We start from the raw sequence: 23,513 nt of genomic DNA on the forward strand, positions 1-23,513 counted from the left end.
CGTACGCGAGTAAGTGTACGCATTTTGAGTATTCTGATGACGCGTTGCTGTCACTTTTCGCATGCCGTCCTTCATCTCCTTGTAGATCGGACAGCCCCTGTAGTTTGCCGTGTGGCTATCTTGGCAGCTAACGCATTTTTTTTTGGGATCTTCTTTGTTGGCAGGGCAGATAGCCGAATTGTGGAAGTCTCCACAAGCTACACAGACTGTTCGAAGTGAACAGTATGCCCTGGTGTGTCCATACTCCTGACAATTTGTACATTGCACTGGGCCGTTCCTTTTATGTGGCTCTTCCACGTTAATTCTTCGGTGCAATAAGTATTGCAGGTTATAAATGGGGTGCACTTCATTTTTGTTGAAGACTCTGCTGTCTGGCTCCACCTCGACCCTTAAGAGTGTTTGCGGCTCTTTTTTCCTGTTTATAATGTTACTGACGTTCTTTGCAGAAAACCCTTTTTCCTTGAGAGCATCGATAACGTCCTTGGCGGTTACGTCGGGCTCGATTCCTTTTAGTATCACTTGCAGGCCCTTGCTGCTTTTTAGTTGGTACGTGTAGTAGCTTTTCCTAGCTTCCTCCAGGTATTTGGACACTGCTCGGAAATGTTCTTCAGATTTGGTCTGAAACTTGGTTTCATGGATATCCCCTTTTGTGACCGGAATAACATGAAAGTTTCCGTCCCCGGTCAGCGCAACAATTTTGTTGACCATGGCGTTCGAGATTTTCTCCCTAATGTAAATGGTGGGGGCTTAGGTTTCGGTTGGGTCTCCTGAGCCAGTTGTGGTTCATTTTCTGCTAGAAGCGCAAATCTATTGCTGCTGGATCCCCCGGGTAATTTATCTTCTATTTGGACACGGTTTGTTTTTGACTTATTACGCTTGACAGGGATGTACCGATCTAGTCCGGTCTGTATGGCCGGACCCGCTTACTGAATTTTGTTTTGGTTTTGATTTGTTGTCGTGGTTTTTGTTGCCGTTGTATTTAGAGCTGCGGTTGCAGTCGATTCCGAAATAATAGCTGTAGCTGTGGTTTTTGTTGGTTTTTTTTGCCGTAGCTGTAGTTGTTGCTGACAAATTTAGTGCGAGTTTCCGAGATCTCAGCGATCATCCGGACAGACGGACAGACGGAAATGGCTACATCGACTCGGTTAGTGATCCTGATCAAGATTATATATACTTTATGGGGTCCGAAACGCTTCCTTCTACCTGTTACATACTTTCCGACGAATCTAGTATAACCTTTTACTCTACGAGTAACGGGTATAAAAAATGTAAGGGGTCATAATTTCATCAAAATAAAACAAGATAGAACTCAGTCAACGGAGGGAGATAGTGATATGAAATTCGCGAAGCTACCGTTCCCAAGATTGCACACTTTATTGCTTATAACTATTAACCTAGTGGTCGGATTTGAAAAATTTTTGGGATTTCTATCTTTAATAGTTTAAGAGATCTCAGCCTTAATACTGACGGACATACAGACGGGCTAGATTGGCTCGGCTAGTGATCCTGATAATGAATATATATACTTTATAGGGTTGGAAAACTTGGACTGAGGAACTTGTGAGACGGACGACCTCTCTCGAGGCCAACTGTCAATAAGCTGGCGGTAAATAAGCAGTCCCGGGCAGCCAGCGGGTATCCTGCAACGAAGCAATACCGACGATGCAAATTGTTCAGCCGCATCTAAATAGTTGCATCTTATAGTTGCACAATCCCATACCCAACACATCACAGACCAACCTCCCCTCCCAAAACAACATCTCTGTTTGCTTAGGAAGCAGGAGTAAATATGCAACTTCGCGAACCCACTGGTTTTATTTAAAACATTGCTTAGCCGTCATCTATGTAAATTGTGCGTTTATTTCAAGAGCTTTTCTATTCAACAATGTTACCAACTCCCTTTTTTCTGATCTTCCCTATTACATTGGTATCTAGAGTTAGTATTTTATGGTAATCTAGTATTATTTTTAATCTAGTATTTTGTTGTATGATCGTTGCTTGCCGACCTGTAGGGGGTAATTTATTAGCGATTATCAGCTGTGCTACGCCCCTGCTCGCAGCTTTCGATAGTCGGCATCGCAACGACCATAGAAAACAAAACAAACAGTGAGATGACCAAACATCGCCCGCGTTGAAGCGCTGCAGGCCTTCAATTAATGGGAAGAGGTGCCAGATGATGTACTGATCGTTTGTATACGCCTTGCTTGGTTTCTACTAGAGCAACGCGCACCTTGCCATCCGATCCGTGCGTTACTTCGGTGACTCTGCCGAGCAGCCACTTCTGGGGCGGTAAATTGTCCTCTTTGATGACGACGATGGTTCCTGGTAGAAGGTTGGCCGATTCCTTTGTTCTCCTAACTCTATGCTGCAGCCCCGCTATGTAGTCACGGGACCAGTCTCGCCAAAACCGTTGCTTGATGGCTGATATAAGCTGCCAGCGTTGTAGATGAGTTAGGTCGTCGTCCGGATGAGGAGGTGCCGGTCCTGGGGGTAGAGCAGCGAGCGTGGTGCCTACCAGAAAATGGGCTGGAGTAATAGCCTCTCCGTCGTTAGGGTTGCTGCTGTCAGCTTCTAGCGGACGCGAGTTAAGCACTGCTTCCACTTCAACCAGGATCGTCTGGACTTCGTCCTCCTTCAACAAGGCGTTTCCGACGGCCCTCAAAAAGAGGTGTTTGGCGGACTTGACGGCGGCCTCCCATAGGCCCCCGAAATGAGGCGACCGGGGCGGAATGAAGACGAACTCAACCTGGTGATGGACGCCGTACGTTCCGAGTGTGCTGCGGACATCGGAGGCCTTCTCCTGAAGCAGCCGTGAGGAACCAACAAAATTGTCGCAATACAGTCGATCGAGCGGGCCGCGCCGCCCAACAAATCTGCTGAGACAGAGGATAAATGAATTAGAAGTGAGATCCTTCAATAGTTCTAGGTGAACCGCTTTCGTTGAAAAACATATGAATACTGCGACATACATTTTTAAAGCTGCCTTGCCACACACTCCTAGCGACACTCGGATTGGACCGAAGAGATCGACTCCGCTTAATCTAAAGGGTCGACTGAATCTGACACGGTCAAGAGGCAGGTTTCCCATTATTTGCGACATTAACCGTGGCTTATACCGGAAACAGTGCGTGCATCGGCGCACAACAGCACTGCACTCGCGTCGTGCATTGATCAACCAAATTGTCTGCCGAAGCAGGACGACTAGTGCTCGTGGTCCTGCATGGCAATTAGCATAGTGCAGGTGCTCGATGTACAATTTGACAAAACGATTCCCTTTAGGCATTAATATTGGGAATTTGGCACTGGGTTCTAGATCCGCGTGCGCTAGTCGACCGCCCACTCGCACCAATGTTAAAGTACGGGTTCCGAAAGTTTCGTTGCTGATAAATGGGCTAAGTTTTTGGTAAGAACTGGGTAATGGCAAATTTTTCTTTAATTTATTGAATTTCCAAAACGAAAGATAAATGTGTTAATTCTCACAACCTTCACATAGGAAGAAGAATTTTCAACTACTGGCGATTTCATTTCGAGTTGGCTTTCGAGGGGCGTGTCAGCCAAGTGCTGATTAACTGGCCAATGAATCGAGTCCATGGACAAAAACGAAGGGCCTTCAAACCATAGCGTCGTATCGAGATCTTTGACCGTAGTCTCTCGAGAGGGTAGGTCCGCTGGATTGAAGTTAGTCGGGACGTGTCGCCAGACTGCAGTTGGAGCCAGTTCGTGAATAGCCCAAACCCTATTTGCGACGAATGTTTTAAGTTTTGACAGATGAGTGCGCAACCAAAAGAGAACAACTTCAGAATCCGACCACATAGTAACCTGCTCGACGCGGTAAAGATTAAGCGTTTGCACATCACTCCATAACTTCGCTAAGAGGTGAGCCACACAGAGTTTAAGTCGTGAAATACTAAGTCTATTGATCGGTGCTACCCTGGATTTGGCGGTTAGCAACCTAACTTTTATCCCCTCTGAGGTCACTGACCTTATGTACAGACAACAACCGTAAGTATCTTCTGACGCGTCCGCAAATCCGTGGATTTGATAAGTGCCGCCAAACTGAGATCCGACATGCCGAGGGATGTTTAACGTTTCTTAATCTTTAAAGCAAGATGACACCGTCTTCCAACGATGCAGTACGTCGGCGGGTATTTCGTCGTCCCAACCAATTTGTAGCGACCAGAGTTTTTGAATTAATATCTTTGCAGGGGAAACGATAATGCAAGTGAGTCCTAACGGATCGAACAGCCGCGCTGCAAATGAAAGCATGGATCGCTTTGTGGGTGGGTCTTCAAGCTGTAGATTCTGGGCGTTGAATTTAAACGTATCCTGTTTTGGATTCCAAGTGAGACCCATAGTTTTCGTACCGGCGTCTTCTCCAATAAGGACTTCTGACTCGGCGACCTGTCGTTCGTTGGGGGTACAATTCGACGCCCACTTAGCCAAGACGAGCCCTGCGGAATCTAAAATCTCTGTGATTTCCCCTCGCAATTTCCTTAACTCACGGATAGAATCGGCACCTGTTAACAAGTCATCGACGTAAAAATCATTTGCTAGAGCCTGTGAAGCTAAGGGAAGTGAATCGGAGTAGATCTCGCTAATCTGCTTCAAACACCGTATTGCAAGGAAAGGGGCACTTGCCGTACCATACGTAACGGTGTTAAGCCGATAAATTTGTAGAGGGTCTTGCGGGGTCTCGCGCCATATAATTAACTGGAACTTTCTATGGGCCTCATCTAATACCACTTGTCTGTACATTTTAGTAATGTCTGCCGACATAGCAAACTTATGGAACCGGAATTTAAGCAGCGTGGCATACAGGCAAGGCTAAATTGTTGGCCCTACCAAGAGAATTTCATTCAATGAAATTTGGAAAGTGGTTTTGCACGACGCGTCGAATACGACTCTTAATTTAGTCGAAGAGCTTTAAGGTCGGAGAACGCACTGATACGGTATAAAATAATGAGGCTTGTTGGGTATCCTATTATCTGTAGCCTCCAGAGCTAAATATTCCTTCATAAACTGGATATACAACGAATGATTTGTTGGGTTCCCTTTCATACGCCGTTCTAAGGACAGAAACCGTAATCGTGCAGTTTCATACGAGGAACCGAGACACGAAGGACTCGATTTGAAAGGCAGGCTAACTACAAATTTTCCTATAGAATCACGCGAGACGGTGCTAGCAAACGATTTTTCACTCAACACTTGTTCAGGGGTATAGAGCTGAGATTTTGTTAAATCGGGTATTCTTTCAATTTCCCAGAACTTCCTTAGCGTGTGATCCAAATTGTTATCCTCAGTAGCTACTAGAGTGGAGTATGAGATACATCGTGCGGGCGGATTTTCTTTATAGGTCCCTGACGCTACCCAGCCAAAGACAGTATTTTGTAGAGTTGGACCTGAGTGCTTGTGACGTATTTGTCCTTCCCTAAGCAAGTCGAAAAACAACTCAGCGCCGATCAGCATGTCGACGCGTTTGGGCTTGTAAAAGTAAGGGTCTGCTAAGGAGATATCATTACGAATCCAATCGGAAGATATTGCGGTTGCTTCTGGACGATACCCTGAGATCGACGGTAAAATTATGCATTCAACTGCCGCTTCGAAGGAGTTTAATCGCGACCCAATTGTCGTCTGGAATTCCCAATGCCTGAGAATTTAGCCTCATGCCGGTACCGTTTTAATTGCAGATTATTTACTAATTCCTCCGTAATAAAATTAACCTGTGACCCTGAGTCTAGCAAAATCCTAGCGCACAGCTTGGCTCCTGACTGACCTTGAACCTCGACAAGGGCCGTTGCAAGTAAGACGTGATCTACTTTTTGGGGCATAGGCTGACTAACCGAGGCACTTAGTGACTGTTGGGCTACCTGATTGTCAATAGGCGATGACAATTGATTGCCCGACGGTACTTGGGAGGTTGAGGTATACCGATGTAGAAGTGTGTGATGAGCCTTCGTACAAATTCGACAACGAGATGACTGGCATGTTGCGACACGTAGACAATTGATGCAAAGTGGTGCATTCTTTGCGAACTTGAACTGAGCTTCTACCGAGATATTAGCGTAAGATGTACAACTCTGAATGAAATGGTTGTCTGACTTGCAAAAGCAACATTTAGACTTAGGTTCTTCGACAGGTCGGGAAACTGCTAATGCCGCTTTGCTATATCTGGGCTTGTTCCCTAGCTGTCCCTGTTTGGGAGCTTTTCTGGATTCCTCAGCCGCTAAGTGTTGATATCGTTTATTAAGCGCCTCTGAGCAATCTTTTCATAACGGAATAGAATCGTAACTAAGTTGCTCTTCCTATCGCGACCGCGTTTTGGGATCTACTCTAGACATGACGATGTGAATTATCATTTCAGAATTTTCTCGTTGCCGAGTGAGAGAAGAGATTCATATATAGCAGTTACAATGTCGAAAGGGATCGTGACGCCGAGGCAGATGGCGCTTGCATTGCTGGGATTTCAAACAATCGAGAGATACTTTTAAAGTATATTAGGCACGGATTATCATAAACCCTGACCAAGGCCGCATGGGCCTGTAATTTGCTTCTGTGATCTGGTAAGCCTTTACTGTTCTTAAGGCTTCTTTCTCTAAACAGGATAACAGGTGATTAAACTTTTCAACATTTGATAGAGATTCGTAATCGTGAACTAAGCTGTTAAACAAACCTATAAAATTTTTGAACTCGGCATAGTTGCCGTCGAATTTTGGGAGTTTCATTTGTGGTAGTATTCTGCTGTGACTGGCTGAAGAATTTAAACTACTATTATTTGCGAAGGTAGAATGATTTCTTTCTCCTTCGGGCCGGTTACAATTTGACATTAATAATGCCTTTGCGGATACACATAATTCTTCTAACTCCTCTCTACATGCTAATTCATTATTAATTGCCTCTAATTGTTGTTGCAACTCGAACGCCTTTTCAATGTATCCATTTAAAATTCCTAAACGACATTCCATTTCGCACGCATTAGGGGGAGTTACTTGACCACGAACTGTGGCCTCAATTCTAATTATATGATTCTTATTCCGCTCAAGCTGTTCCAGCAATTCGTTTGTGTCGTTCTCCGCTGAGGGAGTTCTGCCAATAGGTTTCCGACTTCCACCCATTGTGACTAGCAACTTCCCGTTTTTAGATTATTTCTAACAAGCAAATGCCAATGCAATGCTGCTGGTAGCGATAGAATGTCTGCACTGTCCCACCGTACTGAAATCTCTGCCAGGCTATGCGCGATTGGAGCAAGGAAGGCGAAAAGACCGACACAACCAAAGAGCGCGCGAAGAACGGGGCAAGGCAGATTAAGCAAGACCGAATGTGTGTGTGTGTATGTGTTGGGTATGGGCCTTTGTGTGTGTATGTGACTGAAAGCCAAGTGAATTATGATATGTGTTTGTGCAAGTGATGGAAATAAAGTTTGCATATATTTACGTAGGCCACTTTACCATATACAATGCAGGCGCTCCTGCGATGAGATTGCGATTGGGATGTACTTCTCGGTGTTTCCGACGAGGTTAGGTTGAAGCCCGCTGATGCTCTCCTGTGACGAAATGGAGGTTAGGGACGCAGCCGATGTGCGCTCCCTCTACGATGATGTATGTGGGGCTCACCACTCTCCGGGTGCTCCAGCGACGAAAGACGACGTTCTATTGCACCTCTCTATGTGTGCCGATGAGATTGTGGCGAGGAGATGGACGCAGCCGATGTGCGCGAACTCTCAAAACACCCACGAAAATGCTGAACACTGGTTCCAACATCCGCACCAGCACGGCTTTCCCTCATATGCCTGTGCATGTTGCGAGAAAAGCCAGGTTCGTCGCCCTGCTGCATGGCCTGTGATAGTCACAGGTCGGCTGACCTATACAAGCAGGCGAGGTCTACGAAGGGGCAAACATTGTCGCACTAGACTGGTGTGACGTCCCCAGTAGGGCCCGAGCTCGGATTTGGCTCCCAGCGGCGATCACGGCGCCGGAGGACATCCTCTACATGCTGCAGAAATGCAACCCGCACCTGCCCAGGACTGGAAAGTTGTCTAGATGGAGGAGCACAAAGGGAATGTTAACCACGCGGTGTTGGTCCTAAATAAGGAGTCGGTTGCTCCAATCGAGGCTGCTCGAGGAGTGCTGAACTTCGGTTTTAGTGTCATACACATCAAAATATATAAGGGCGACTCCAACGCTGCTGGAAGCTCTGCCGGCAACCCAGCCGAGCAGGTGCTTGCTGAGGAGTTGAAGACACCCGGTGGGCCGGAGGACGGCTTCTCCAGCGATTCTTCGCTGAGCAGAGAGATGCGAGCGCTTGGACCGGCAATCGAGGACGTGGACCTCGTGATACAGAAGAGGTCGACGTCACTGTGGTGGAGGTTGCAGCTGTAGATGTCAATAAGACTTCTGCAAAACAACCTACACAACAGTAAAGCAGCGTCTGCTGCATTACTTCGCCTTACCGATGGCGGAGCCGACCTGGTCCTAATACAGGAACCTTGGGTAGTAGGAGGCAAGGTTGCTGGACTAGGATCAAAGGAATACAAGCTTATGCTTGACCCCAAAGAAGGTAATATTCGAACCTGCATATTAGCCAAAAGGCACCTTAGTATATTTCTGCTTCGCAATAAGAGCAACGGAAATAACACCACATAAGGATACTATCGGCCTACTTGGCCTTTGAAATGGAAAACCCCCCAGATGCGCTGGTCAGAGGACTGGCAGAGGAATGCGAAAAGCTCAAGAAAGGTTTGGTAATAGGCTGTGACGTCAACGACCATCACACCCAATATCGACAGAGGTGAGTCTTTATTTGATTTTGTTTTAAATTCGAACCTATTCTTATGCAATAGGGGCAATGTCCATACCTTTATAACCAAAACCTGCCAAACGATCATCTAACGTTGGTATCAGATTCACTCCTAGGCGCAGTCAAAAACTGGGCAGTCTCTGACGAGCATTTTTTTTTAGACCGCATATTCATAGAAACAATATTGTCCCTTGATTCGCCCTTGCCGGTCAGTTTCGCTAACCCCAGACGAGCCGACTGGCACATGTACAAAGAAGTTCTGACGAATATCCTCCCCATGGAACAGCCAGATAGCATTATACACCCACAGGAGCTGGATATAACAGTAGATAAATTCACGGAAGCATGCAACACTGCCTTCAAAGTTGCATGCCCCACAGGGAAACCAAGCTGGATGAACCCCCCTGGTGGACCCAACAATTATCAATCCTCAGAACCAACTGCAGAGGCCTGTTTAGCAGAGCAAAGGCGGGAAATGAGGACACTAACTGGCAGAACTACAAGCATGAACTGGCTTCTTACAATAAGGTCATTAGAAGGGCGAAACGAAATGCATGGCAGACCTTCCGCTCTGATATAGAAAAAACGACTGATGCTGCAAGGCTCAGGAAAATACTCTTTGTTCGTGTCGACATGTCGTCATGCAACATCGCTGTCTTGGCATCACTAGTTTACGTTTCCGAACAGGTCAAAAACCGCTCTCTTTTCTTACGAGAACCTATAGACTAAGCTTAAGCCATGTTAGATTAGCATCCGAGAATAAAAAGTGAAACCCGAATCAGGGAAACCCGCAACCCTCCGTTTTTATCTCTCTGGGAAATTCAGGATTCTCAGCTTGGCACGGAACCGCCCCATCACTGATCTTTAACTTTTCGGACAGATAGCTGTCAGAACTTTGTCAGGGATTCGAGAAACTGACCCTTAAACTTAAAAGCACGCTCGTAAACTTAAAATTGCCGACGTCAAGTCAAGCCTTTTTTGTCACTCCTTTACGCGTAAAAGGGTATACTAGACACGTCGGAAGGAATGTAACAGGCAGAAGGAAGCGTTCTCGACCCCATAAAGTATATATATTCTTAATCAGGATCACTAGCCGAGCCGATCTAGCCATGTCCGTCTGTCCGTCCGTCCGGATGAACGCTGAGATCTCGCAAACTATAAGAGCTAGGCTATTGGGACTTGGCATGAAGATTCCTGAGCTTCTTGCGCAGCGCAAGTTTGTTTCACCAGAGTGCCACGCCCACTCTAACGCCCACAAACTGCCCAAAACTGTGGCTCCTACAGTTTTGTTGCTAGAATAAAAATTTTAACTGAAATGTATTGTTCTCATCAATACCTATCGATTGATAAAAAAAAAGTTTGCCACGCCCACTTTTACGCCCACAAACCGCCCACAAACTTCCAAAAAGCGTAAGTATGAACGTGGATATCTCGGAAACTATCAAGGATAGAGAATTGGGACTTCAGATTTAAATTCCGTAGCCTTGTACGCAGCGCAAGTTTGTTATGCGAATATGTCACGCCCACTCTTACGCCCAGAAACCGCCCAAGCCTGTGGCGCCCACAATTTTTATGCTAGATAAAAAATTTTAACTGAAATGTATTGGTCTCGTCAATACCTATTGATTGATCCAAAAAAAAGTTTGCTACGCCCACTTTATCGCCCACAAACTTCAAAAAATCGTAAGTATGAACGTCGATATCTCGGAAACTTTCAAGGATAGAGAATTGGGATTTCAGATTTAGATTCCGTAGCCTTGTACGCAGCGCAAGTTTGTAACGCGAATATGCCACGCCCACTCTAACGCCCACAAGCCGCCCAAGCCTGTGGCGCCCACAATGTTCATGCTAGATACAAAATTTTAACTAAAATGTATTGGTCTTGTCAATACCTATCGATTGATCCAAATTGATTGATTGATTTGCCACACCCACTCTAACGCCCATAACGCTTAAATCTGTCTACCGCCGGTAGGTGGCGCATTTTAATCTCGCTTTTCTGCTTTCATATCTCCATTTCCCTATGGTCCCTTTAGCTGGGTAACGGGTATCTGATAGTCGAGGTACTCGACTATAGCGTTCTTCCTTGTTTGTTTTGTTTTGCTCTTTTAATGTGTATTATCAAGAGAGCGTTAAGGCAAAGAACTCTAGATTATAATAAAACAAAGAGTGAAAAATCTTTGAATATCTGCTTCTCTTCCTCTCTTCTTCTTTTTCTTGAGCGACCGCTTTCGTTGGCAGTCTTCGACGCTGTGCCGACTTCTCTGTTGACGTCGACTGCGTAGTTACCAAGCCAACCAATACTACAAGGTGAGTTCCAAAGTAAACAGGACTTTTTGAATCTAGCGCCCTCTAGTGGCGCCATCTATATGTCAACTGGTGCGTTAGAATTTGCTATTGTTTATCGACTTCCAGTAAAAATTTCATGACATTTCATCTATTACAAGTGAGGTTATTGCGTTTTAAGTGTTAGTATGTTTTTGTTATCGGTGCAAAAATGAGCTTCGAATAAAGAGCCAACATTAAATTTTGTTTTAAAATTGGTACAACTTTTACCGAAACGTTTCAATTGATGAAACAAGTTTATGGCGATGATTGCCTATCCCGTAGCAGAGTGCACGAGTGGTTTCAACGTTTTAAAAGTGGTCGTGAGGACATAAATGACGGACGAGCCGAAACCCAAAAAATCGCGCCTGGAGAAGTCAAAAGTGAAGACAATGCTGATTTGTTTTTATGATTCCAAGGGTATTGTCCACAAAAAATTTGTTCCACCCGGCCAAAACGTTAATGCGGTATTCTATCTTGGAGTTTTGAAGCGTTTGGTGCGCCGTATTCGACGTGTTCGGCCCGAATATCGCGAAGATGGAAGTTGGCGTTTGTTGCACAATAATGCGCCGTCTCATCGATCGACGCTTGTGTTCGACTATTTGACCAAAAATCACATTTTAACCATTAACCACTTCCCGTATTCACCTGATATGGCACCGTGCGACTTCTACCTTTTCGGAAAAATACATTTGCCGATGAAAGAAACCGGCATACTGGCGGCCATACCGGGCAACGAGCTAAAACACTCGTTCGACATGCTTTTGGACCGTGCAAAACGCTGTATTAAAGCAGAAGGAGACTATTTTTAATAAAATAAATTGATTTTGCCGAAAAAACGATTTGTTCTGTCTTTTTTTTTTAAAGTCCTGTTTACTTTGGAACTCACCTTGTAGTACTACCAACTACTTACTACAAGAATTGCGCTCCAGAACACTTACTTCGATGTATTCCTCGGTCGGCCGCCGGACAACAAATATCTCATTCTGGTCTGGGACCCTCCTATTATACTTGCTCAAAAATTGTTCATTATGTATGGTTCATATCGGTGTTTTGCCTAAAATCTTCTCTTATAAAAAAAAATTGCAATGCGCATGATTTCAGCGTTCATACATACAGACGTACATGGCTCCATGAACTAGGCGAGTGATGCTGGTCGAAAATAGGACCGTTCTTTATTTATTTATTTATCGCCAATGGATATGGTTATGATATGATTATATATATACATATGATTATCTTAAATCTATTATTGAAAATTAATTTATAAATATTTCCTAAGAGTTTGCCTTAGCATATCTTCCTCGGTCCCCCAGCTGAATCTAATGCTAGAAGGCAAAGAATTAAACAATCTAAGAGCCCTTAGTAGTGGCTGATTGCGAGCATAATTAGTCCTGACAGCACGGTCCAGGAATGAAACCATGGTACGGAGATTCCTGGCAGGAACATTATAATTGATGCATCCCAACATCCATATTTCCTATTAGCAAATCATTCAGAAAGAAAGGGCCAGCAGTTACACGGCGATCCTTCAAGGAACAAGTGTGAAGCAGGGAACACTGACTATCATAGGGCGGAGCCGGTTCAGTAAAATGCAAGGATTGCAATGCAAACTTCAAAAACTTTTTCTGTAACCTCTCAATCCTATTGATCTGGACACTTCCCGAGGGATTCCAAATAAAGGAAGCATATTCAACCCTAGAACGGACAAAGGCAGAGTATACAGACAATCTGGAATACGGATCTTTGAATAATAAAGTGTTTCGCTTAACAAAGCCGAACATTACAAAAGCTTTTGGTAATATAAAATTCAGGTGCTCATTAAACATAAATTTGTCATCAAATAATACCCCCAGATCAACTATTTCATTCAAAACAGAGAGAGGGAGGTTATTGATGTGATAAGAGGATGGAATGGTTACAGAACGTTTCGCATAACGAACGATGTGGCATTTGTTAAGGCTTAAAGGCAAACTATTCTTGGAACACCAACTACCGATACTATCTAAGTCAGATTGAAGCAATATCGAATCATTTACTGTATTGACAGTCCTATAGATCTTTAGGTCATCCGCATAAAGAAGGAAGCTAGAAAAATGGATACAGCCACAATTGTCATTTATAAAAATAATGAAAAGTAAAGGGCCAAGGGTCAAAAGCTTTGGCAAAATCTGTGTAAACCGTGTCCATCTGTAAATGATCCTCAAATGCATGTATACAGTGATTGGTAAAAATAGCCAAGTTGGTCGTCGTAGATCGACCGGGCATGAAGCCATGTTGATTAGGTTCGATGTAAGACCTTATTAAGAAAGATAATTTTTTTGAAAATTATTCTTTCGACCAATTTAGCTATGTTACTGATTTTAGTAATTGGCCTATAGTTAGAAATATCAAATTTACTTCCTCCTTTATGGACCGGCATGACTCTAGAAATTTTCCATCTAATTGGGAATCTTCCTTAAGACGAAGAAGAAGAGAACATAATTTGCAGGGGTATGTAAAGTGTAGTATGCATGTATCATTGTAGCGAGTACCCACTGTACCGACACCAACATTGTGTTAAAGTGTACTTAAACAAATACAAAAGTGCCGGTCGCTAAACTTTTGCGGCCAGCCGAAATATGAATGCGCCTCAGAGCCCAACTTGTGGGAAGTGCTACTGTCAGCATATTCCTATGGCCTGAGTGCGGACACATACAAAGCATGCATGTACAACTCCTCTCGCGCTCTCAGTGCTACCAGCACAAATACAATTGAGAGCATATACTTCAATATATATGACGGCCGCTGTAAATTATTCATATTTTGACCATTGCCCAATAAAGACCGTGATCACGGAAATCGTAACTAATGACAATTCTATTAATGAATGAATGATGGCTAATACAACATGGCGACCGTGACAGGACACATGGACCCAATAATAACACAATAATAACACAAAACAAAACAAAAAAAAAAAATTTAAAAAAAAACGATTGCCGCTACATCCACTTGTGTGAAAGAGAGTACGAGCGAAAATGTTTACGTGAAACAACGTGTGTCTATTGTGTCCTAGTATGACAGATATGAGATATTCTATCCAAGGAGACCAAATACAAAACTAAATCACCACCTGTGCGAAGACCAGCACCGGCACCGCCTAAAACCATAGGCCAATCAACGAAAAATAATAAAACAAAATTACCGCTTGTGCGAGGACCAGCACCGGCGCCACCTAAAACCATAGGTCAAGGACTACAAGAAGGATAAGAAGTGTGGGAGGAATGGCAAATCCTCCTACGCCTTCGATGGAAAACACACAAGTATAAACGAAGACCTACACCAAGGACTACAAGAAGGATAAGAAGTGTGGGAGGAATGGCAAACGATGGAAACACACAAGTATAAACGAAGAACTTACACTGGAGAAGGAGAAGCCTGTGCAGCCAGCACCGGCCCCGTTCGGCGCTCCAAGCCGGACCCTGGAGAAGTGAACCGACAGCGCTTCCAAGAGCGCACATCATAAATTTTTTTTATTATTTTTATATGCATCTGCGATGCAAAACATTATATTTAACAACAATTGTACAGACCAGGCAGTTTCTAGCTGCGGGTCTTAATTTTTTTTTACCTAGGTAGGGATACATGTAAAATTTCATACATATACAAGGGTGTTCAAAAGTATTTTCACAAAAAAAAAGTTAAATATATTCATAATTTGAACTTACATCTTGTTAACTTTGGCATCAATGGAAAGGTAATTTAAATGCCGTTTGAATGATACAATACATTTCTTAACACATTCAGTACTTATTGAAAAGGACGAATTTGTGTGAAAATGTCCTTTTTGAACTTTTTTCCTCGACTTGAAAATTTAAATTTTTTGATGCAAAAAGTTTCTTCAAACAAAAATAATAGCAACTGCAAAAAGAATTTTTCAAAAATCATTTTGCTTATATTTTTTATGATTTTTTGAAAATGCTTAGAAACATGCATTTTAGGCATATTTTTCTCTTTTTCATATAAATTTTTTCCGACAGTGTCACCTTTAAAAAATCATAAAAAATATAAGCAAAATGATTTTTGAAAAATTCTTTTTGCAGTTACTATTATTTTTGTTTGAAGAAACTTTTTGCATCAAAAAATTTAAGTTTTCAAGTCGAGGAAAAAAGTTCAAAAAGGACATTTTCACACAAATTCGTCCTTTTCAATAAGTACTGAATGTGTTAAGAAATGTATTGTATCATTCAAACGGCATTTAAATTACCTTTCCATTGATGCCAAAGTTAACAAGATGTAAGTTCAAATTATGAATATATTTAACTTTTTTTTTGTGAAAATACTTTTGACCACCCTTGTATATCAAAAAAAATTTTTTTTATTAATTAAATAACACATATATAAATGCCTAAGTCAAAAAAAAATAATAAGAGAAAAAGGAGAGGAGGTCAGAAGAACTTCCTGAATTTAAAAATTAAAGAGTTAAATAGGCAGCTATATGCTGAAAAATCTACCCCAGTATCCTGGGATGAAAATGTAGAAATTAAGAAAGAATTAGAGAACACGTATAGGGAATTAGATGCCTACAAAAATAAAAATGACATGAAAGAGGCTAGAAAACCAAAGTGCCCTGCAGATTGTAAAGGGCCTTTCGAAAATACAGCTTGTGAATATACGTGTCATAAGAAAAATTAAAAGATATAAAAATAGAATATATAAATATGAATGAACATTTTTTTTTATGAAAAGTAACGCAATATCCAAGACAGATTTTGAATGCGTTACAGAAATAATACCCAAAATGGGTTTAATTGATACTAAAACAGTGGACTCCACTGCCAACGTAATTAATAAAACGAATCAAAAACTATTGATAGCGATTTAACAAACATATTATTATCAATTATTGTTTTTATAATGAGTGCATACATTTTGTATAAAGCATATGTATACCACAATAAGTGTGTATCAAAAAGAGCTATAAATAGAAGCCAGGCCAACGATCTGGATAAGATTTAAATTAATAGAGCACAAAGAATTATTATAAAAATATGTTTAAAAACAAAAATTAAAATCCTAATTTGTAAATGTATGCAACGAAATACCAAAATAAGAAAATTAAAATTTTAAAATAAAATAAAAATAAAATATATTAACAAACAATATGAATACCACAAATTGCATAAGAATTATTCAAGCCAATCAACCAACTTTTGAGAATAGGGTATTAGCCACACTTAGAAACAGAACAGAGCCTCTATCAATTTGAAGAAGAGTATATGAATAGGTACGACCTAGCTTTTTTCCCGCTTATTCATTGCAGCGGTACGCAAAAAGCAATAGTACTGTCTACAGTAAGAAACTGTAAAGTATTTTCGGAAGTAGACATACACCCAGTGCTAGGACATATAATTGTGCTAAAAATTATGCGCAACTAATACACAAAAAAAAATATAATAAGTCCTTAGTATGGAATGGGAGCAATTATCTACCCAAATACGAGAATTAAAGGACACATTTGACAAGTCTTACAAATGTATAAGCCAAAATAGGCCAATTCATAAAGACACTTTTAATAAACATGCAAAAATTCTTGTAGATTCTTTCAATACTGCAAGAATTTTAGTACATGAAAATAGGGCAGCGATTAATAAAACGAATTGGTCAATATTATCTAAATTATTGATCAAATTACGTACAAATCTAATAACTGTCAAAGATAGGTATAATTTAAATATATCGATACCGACAATTTTAAATACACCTTTGACGATAGAACAAGACATAGACCTAACAGAAAGTGAAGATTCCGATTCGAGCGAAGGAATCGAAATAAAAGAAAAAGATCTACACGATCTAACAATTCCTGCAGTTATAACAGTAACAGAAGCAGAAGAAGAAGAAGACATAGAATCAGATGTAAGCGTGCCAGACACAAAAGAAAACATAATGGCAGATCCAGCAGCCCAAAGGGCATATATAAAAGATATCTCGAATGCCATCCCGGAATTTAACGGGCAAAAGATACATCTTCAAAGATTCATAACAGCCTTGAAGTTGGTTAACTTGACTAAAGGCACATTCGAAGATTTAGCTGTAGAAGTCATTAAATCAAAAATAATAGGATCTACACTATACAAAGTACAAAACGAAACATCAATAAATTCAATAATAAAGAAATTGCAAGACACTATAGTCGGCGAAACATCCGACGTAGTCAAAGCGAAAATGGCGAAAACAAGCCAGAAAGGCAAAACAGCCGAGAAATTTACTTCAGAAATAGACATCTTACGAAAGCTCCTTGAAGCTTCGTACATTGACGAAGGCCTACCAGCCGAACACGCTGACAAATTCAGCACAAAAGAAGCCATTACCACAATGGTTAAAAATTGTGAGCATGGCCGCCTAAAAACAATTTTAGAGGCAGGCAACTTCACAACTATGAATGAAGCCGTCACTAAGTATATACAATGTAGTACTGAAATGACAGGCAATGCAAATTCAATACTGTACACACAAAGAGGAAACAACTATCGCGGTAACAACTTCAGAAATAATTACCGCGGTAGGGGCAATAACCGAGGTAATCATCAGCATAACGGATATTACCATAATAATGGCTATAACCAAAATAACAGTTATAACCGAAACTATAATAATCAGACCAACAACAATTATAGAGGTCGTGGTTATTATAGAGGACACAACCGTGGTGGAAACACCAACAATGCAAATACGAACACCAACAGACAAAATAATAATAATGTCCGACAAGTACAAACCACGTCGGAAAACCAATAAAGACCCTTAAGATAAAAAACCCAGTAAAGAATACGGTTCATACTATCAATCTTAATTTCAATCTTTTCGTTTCTCTCAAAAATGAATACACAAATAAATTATATACATTACTAGTTGATACAGGTGCAGACATATCCTTAATAAAAGAAACTTCGGACTCGTTTAACAATGTTGATTATACAAATATTACCCAAATATCAGGTGTTGGTGAAGGAGCAACCAACTCAAAAGGTTTAGTATCAATAGAACTTCTTTCAAGCAACTATGCTATACCACATAATTTTCATTTAGTAACATCAAATTTTCCTATTCCATGTGATGGAATCATAGGCGTAGATTTTATGAAAAAATATAATTGTCAAATAGATTTAAAACCAGAAAACGATTGGCTCATACTGAGACCAGATAACCTCTATAATCCGATACATATTCCAATAAATCATACACTAGAAAATTATTTGACAATTCTACCAGCAAGATCCGAAGTAGTCCGAAAAATTGCTATAAATTCAGCAACCAGGTATATATTAATACCAAACCAAGAAATCCAAAATGGAGTATTCATTGGAAATTCCATTGGAGATTCTCAAAACACTTTTGTCCGAATTTTGAATACAACTAATAAAACTGCAATCATTCAATTAAATACACTGAAAGTTGAACCATTAGATGATTATGACATAGTTAAATATAATAAAAATGTAAACAAAGAAGAAATTATAGAGAAATTGAACAAAAATTTTCCACCGCAGTTCAAGGAAATTCTTAACGAATTATGCACAAAATACATAGATATATTCGGAAAAGAATCCGAATCAATATCAACAAATAATTTCTACAAACAAAAAATAAGAATGAAAGATGATGAACCTGTATACATAAAGAATTATAGAATTCCCCACAGTCAAAAAGACGAAGTAGAAAAACAAGTAGACAAATAAATTAAACACAAAATAGTAGAACCTTCAGTTTCTGAATACAACAGTCCATTACTAATCGTCCCGAAAAAATCATTACCAAATTGTGACACTAAAAGATGGCGTTTAGTAATTGATTACCGCCAAATTAACAAAAAAATGTTATCAGATAAATTTCCACTACCAAGAATAGACGATATTCTTGACCAATTAGGTAGAGCTAAATACTTTTCATGTTTAGATCTAATGTCAGGATTTCATCAAATAGAACTCGAAGAAACGTCTAGAAATATAATATCTTTCTCCACGAGCAAGGGCTCCTATCGCTTCACGCGATTACCTTGTGGTTTAAAAATAGCGCCAAATTCTTTCCAAAGAATGATGACAATTGCATTTTCAGGTATCGAACCTTCACAGGCATTCTTGTATATGGATGACCTAATTGTCATCGGTTGTTCAGAAAAACATATGATTAAAAATCTTACAAACGTTTTTGACTTATGTAGGAAGCACAACCTTAAATTGCACCCAGAAAAGTGCACATTTTTCAGACACGAAGTGACCTTCCTTGGACACAAGTGTACTGACAAAGGTATTTTGCCAGATAATAAAAAATACGATGTAATAAAAAACAAGGAAGAACGCTATAGTCGAGTACCTCGACTATCAGATACCCGTTACTCAGCTAAAGGGACCAAAGGAAAATGGAGATATGCAAGCAGCAAAGCGAGATTGAAATGCGCCACCTACCGGCGGTAGACAGATTTAAGCATTGTGGGCGTTAAAGTGGGCGTGGCAAAGTTTTTTTTGGATCAATCGATAGGTATTGACAATACCAATACATTTCAGTTAAAATTTTTTATCTAGCGTGAAAATTGTGGGCGCCACAGGTTTGGGCGGTTTGTAGGCGTTCTAGTGGGCGTGGTATATTAGCGTGACAAAATTGCGCTGCGCTTAAGCCTAAGGAATCTAAATCTGAAATCCCATTTCTCTATCTTTGATATTTTCGAAGATATCGGCGTTCATATTTACGATTTTTTGAAGTTTGTGGGCGGTTTGTGGGCGTTCAAGTGGGCGTGGCAAACTTTTTTTTGGGTCAATCGATAGGTATTGATGAGAACAAGACATTTCAGTTAAAATTTTTATTCTAGCATGAAAACTGTAGGAGCCACAGTTTTGGGCGGTTTGTGGGCGTTAGAGTGGGCGTGGCACTCTGCTGAAACAAACTTGCGCTGCGTAAGAAGCTCAGGAATCTGCACGCCTAATCTCAATAGCCTAGCTCTTATAGTTTCCGAGATCTCAGCGTTCATCCGGACGGACAGACAGACGGACAGACGGACAGACGGACAGACGGACATGGCTAGATCGACTCGGCTAGTGATCCTGATCAAGAATATATATACTTTATGGGGTCGGAAACGCTTCCTTCTGCCTGTTACATACTTTCCGACGAATCTAGTATACCCTTTTACTCTACGAGTAACGGGTATAAATACCCAGTCCCAACGGACGCAGACAGCGCTAGAAGATTCGTTGCATTTTGCAATTACTACAGACGTTTTATTAAAAATTTTACCGATTACTCACGACACATAACTAGATTATGTAAAAAGAATGTTAAATTCGAATGGACAGATGAATGTCAAAACGCATTCGAATACCTTAAAATTCAATTGATGAAACCTACACCTACATTTACTAAAGGAGAAAGCAACAAAAATACAACTGAACAGGAATTAGCAGCTATCCACTGGGCGATAATTCATTTTAGACCATACATTTATGGAAGACATTTCACAGTCAAGACAGACCATAGGCCATTAACCTACTTATTTTCGATGACAAACCCGAGCTCAAAACTGACCCGAATGAGATTAGACTTAGAAGAATATGATTTTACTGTGGAATATCTTAAGGGAAAAGACAATCATATAGCCGACGCGCTTTCAAGAATAACCATAACGGATTTAAAGAATATTCAAACGAATAATAAAATTCTGACAGTCACTACCAGAAACCAAAGTAAACAGAAAAATTCCTGCGCAGGAAAAGAAAAAGAAAAAATAGATTTGCCTAGGCAAACTCTAAATAAAGCTTCTCAGCCCAACGTATACGAAGTCATTGTAAATGACGAGGTACGAAAAGTAGTGACCTTGCGAATAACAGATTCACTATGTTTACTTAAGCATGGAAAAAAAGTTATAGCAAGAATTGATGTTAGCGATATGTACACCAATGGAATTCTCGACTTAGGTCAGTTCTTTCAAAGGCTTGAAAAAGAAGCCGGTATACTTAATATCAGCAAACTCAAAGTGGCACCGAGCGAAAAGATCTTTGACACTGAATCAATAGAATCTTTTAAAATAATGGGCAATAAAACATTACAATCTCTAAGAGTAGCGCTACTCAAGCCGGTGACCCTATTATCAAATAATGATAAAGAGAAAGAAGCATTACTGTTTACATTCCATGACGATCCAATTCAAGGAGGTCATACAGGCATAGCTAGAACATTAGCAAAGATAAAAAGGCATTATTATTGGAAAAGATGACCCGATTTATAACAAATTATATAAGAAAATGCCCAAAATGCCAAAAATCCAAAACAACAAAACATACAAAAACACCATTGACTATAACTAAAACGCCACAAATGGCTTTTGACAGGGTAATTGTGGATACGATCGGTCCACTACCTAAATCTGAACAAGGAAACGAATATGCAGTAACCCTAATCTGCGATTTAACTAAATACCTTGTGGCAATACCAATCCAAAACAAAAGTGCAAAAACAGTAGCAAAAGCTATATTCGAAGATTTTATTCTAACCTACGGTCCAATGAAGACGTTCATAACGGACATGGGAACAGAATATAAAAATTCGATAATCGAAGAGTTATGTAAAAATTTAAATATAAAAAACATAACTTCTACCGCACACCATCACCAAACTGTAGGAACCGTGGAGCGAAGCCACAGAACATTTAATGAGTTCATCCGCTCATACATCTCAGTTGATAAAACAGATTGGGATGTATGGCTCCAGTACTTCGTATATTGTTTCAACACAACACCATCTATGGCACATGACTACTGTCCATATGAGTTAATTTTTGGTAAAACTCCAAATTTACCTCAACATTTTAATAGCATAGATAAAATAAAACCTCTATATAATGTGGATGACTACGCAAAAGAATCTAAGTTTAGACTAGAACAAGCATTTAAGAGAGCTAGATTAATGCTAGAATCTCATAAAAAGAAACAACAAATTAGATATGACAAAAATACCTTAGATTTTGATTTAAAAATAGGAGATCAGGTTTTATTGAAAAATGAAACAGGGCATAAGCTAGACTTCAAATATACTGGACCTTATAAGGTTGAAAATATAGAAGAAAATGATATCATAGTAATTTCAAATAACAAAAATAAAAAACAAACAGTACATAAGGATAGATTAAAAATTTTTATTTCATAATCACTTTAATTCTCTTATAAATATATCTCGTATAGCCATACATAAATTAAGAACCATAATTATAATGGAAATATAAAACAAAAAAAATACTTAAATATATAATACTTATTGATTCGAAAAAAAAAATAATAAATTAAATAAATAACAAAAAAAAAAATATATATATATATATATTATTATAAAACAAGATGTTCATTTATATTTCATACACATATAGTAAGAAAATAACTTCATAGAATTACGTTATTTTTCAAAAGGAGGGAGATGTAGTATGCATGTATCATTGTAGCGAGTACCCACTGTACCGACACCAACATTGTGTTACAGTGTACTTAAACAAATACAAAAGTGCCGGTCGCTAAACTTTTGCGGCCAGCCGAAATATGAATGCGCCTCAGAGCCCAACTTGTGGGAAGTGCTAGTGTCAGCATATTCCCATGGCCTGAGTGCGGACACATACAAAGCATGCATGTACAACTCCTCTCGCGCTCTCAGTGCTACCAGCACAAATACAATTGAGAGCATATACTTCAATATATATGACGGCCGCTGCCAATGTTTGCAGGCAGCGCAGCCGCAAATAGCTAGCTGTAAATTATTCATATTTTGACCATTGCCCAATAAAGACCGTGATCACGGAAATCGTAACTAATGACAATTCTATTAATGAATGAATGATGGCTAATACAACAAAAGACTGGCAATACAATTCTTTAGAAAGAATGAAGAAATTCTTCTTCCAATGTAGCAAATTTCTGAAATTGAATTTAAAGTTTCCAGGTCATACCAATCATCGGAAGGTTCCATGTTCGAGGGAAAAAAGGCAGCAAACAAATTGGCGATATCGGCCTCGGCGGAAGCAACAACATCACCATACGACATTGTTGAAGGTATAGACGAATGTGATTTTTTTGAGTTAACAAAGCGCCAAAATGCCTTAGGGCTGGCCTTCAAACTATGCTCAACTATACAAATGTATTGGTTATATAAAAACTTATTAAGAAACTCAAACTCACGTTTGTGCTGCCTATATCTTTCACCATCGGCCGGGTTATGTGTTTTAGAAAATTTTTTTTAGTGTTTGTTCCTAAGGTTTTTGAATTTTTGCAGTCCCTTGGTATACCAAGGAAGCCTGTAGGAACCACGTACCTTGGAACGGCCTATGCCGTCAAGAGTATTTCTAATCGTTGAAAGAAAGGTTTTATAATTAGTTT

This window comes from Drosophila subpulchrella, unplaced genomic scaffold (genome assembly GCF_014743375.2).
Source record: "Drosophila subpulchrella strain 33 F10 #4 breed RU33 unplaced genomic scaffold, RU_Dsub_v1.1 Primary Assembly Seq28, whole genome shotgun sequence".
Taxonomy (NCBI): Eukaryota; Metazoa; Arthropoda; class Insecta; order Diptera; family Drosophilidae; genus Drosophila; species Drosophila subpulchrella.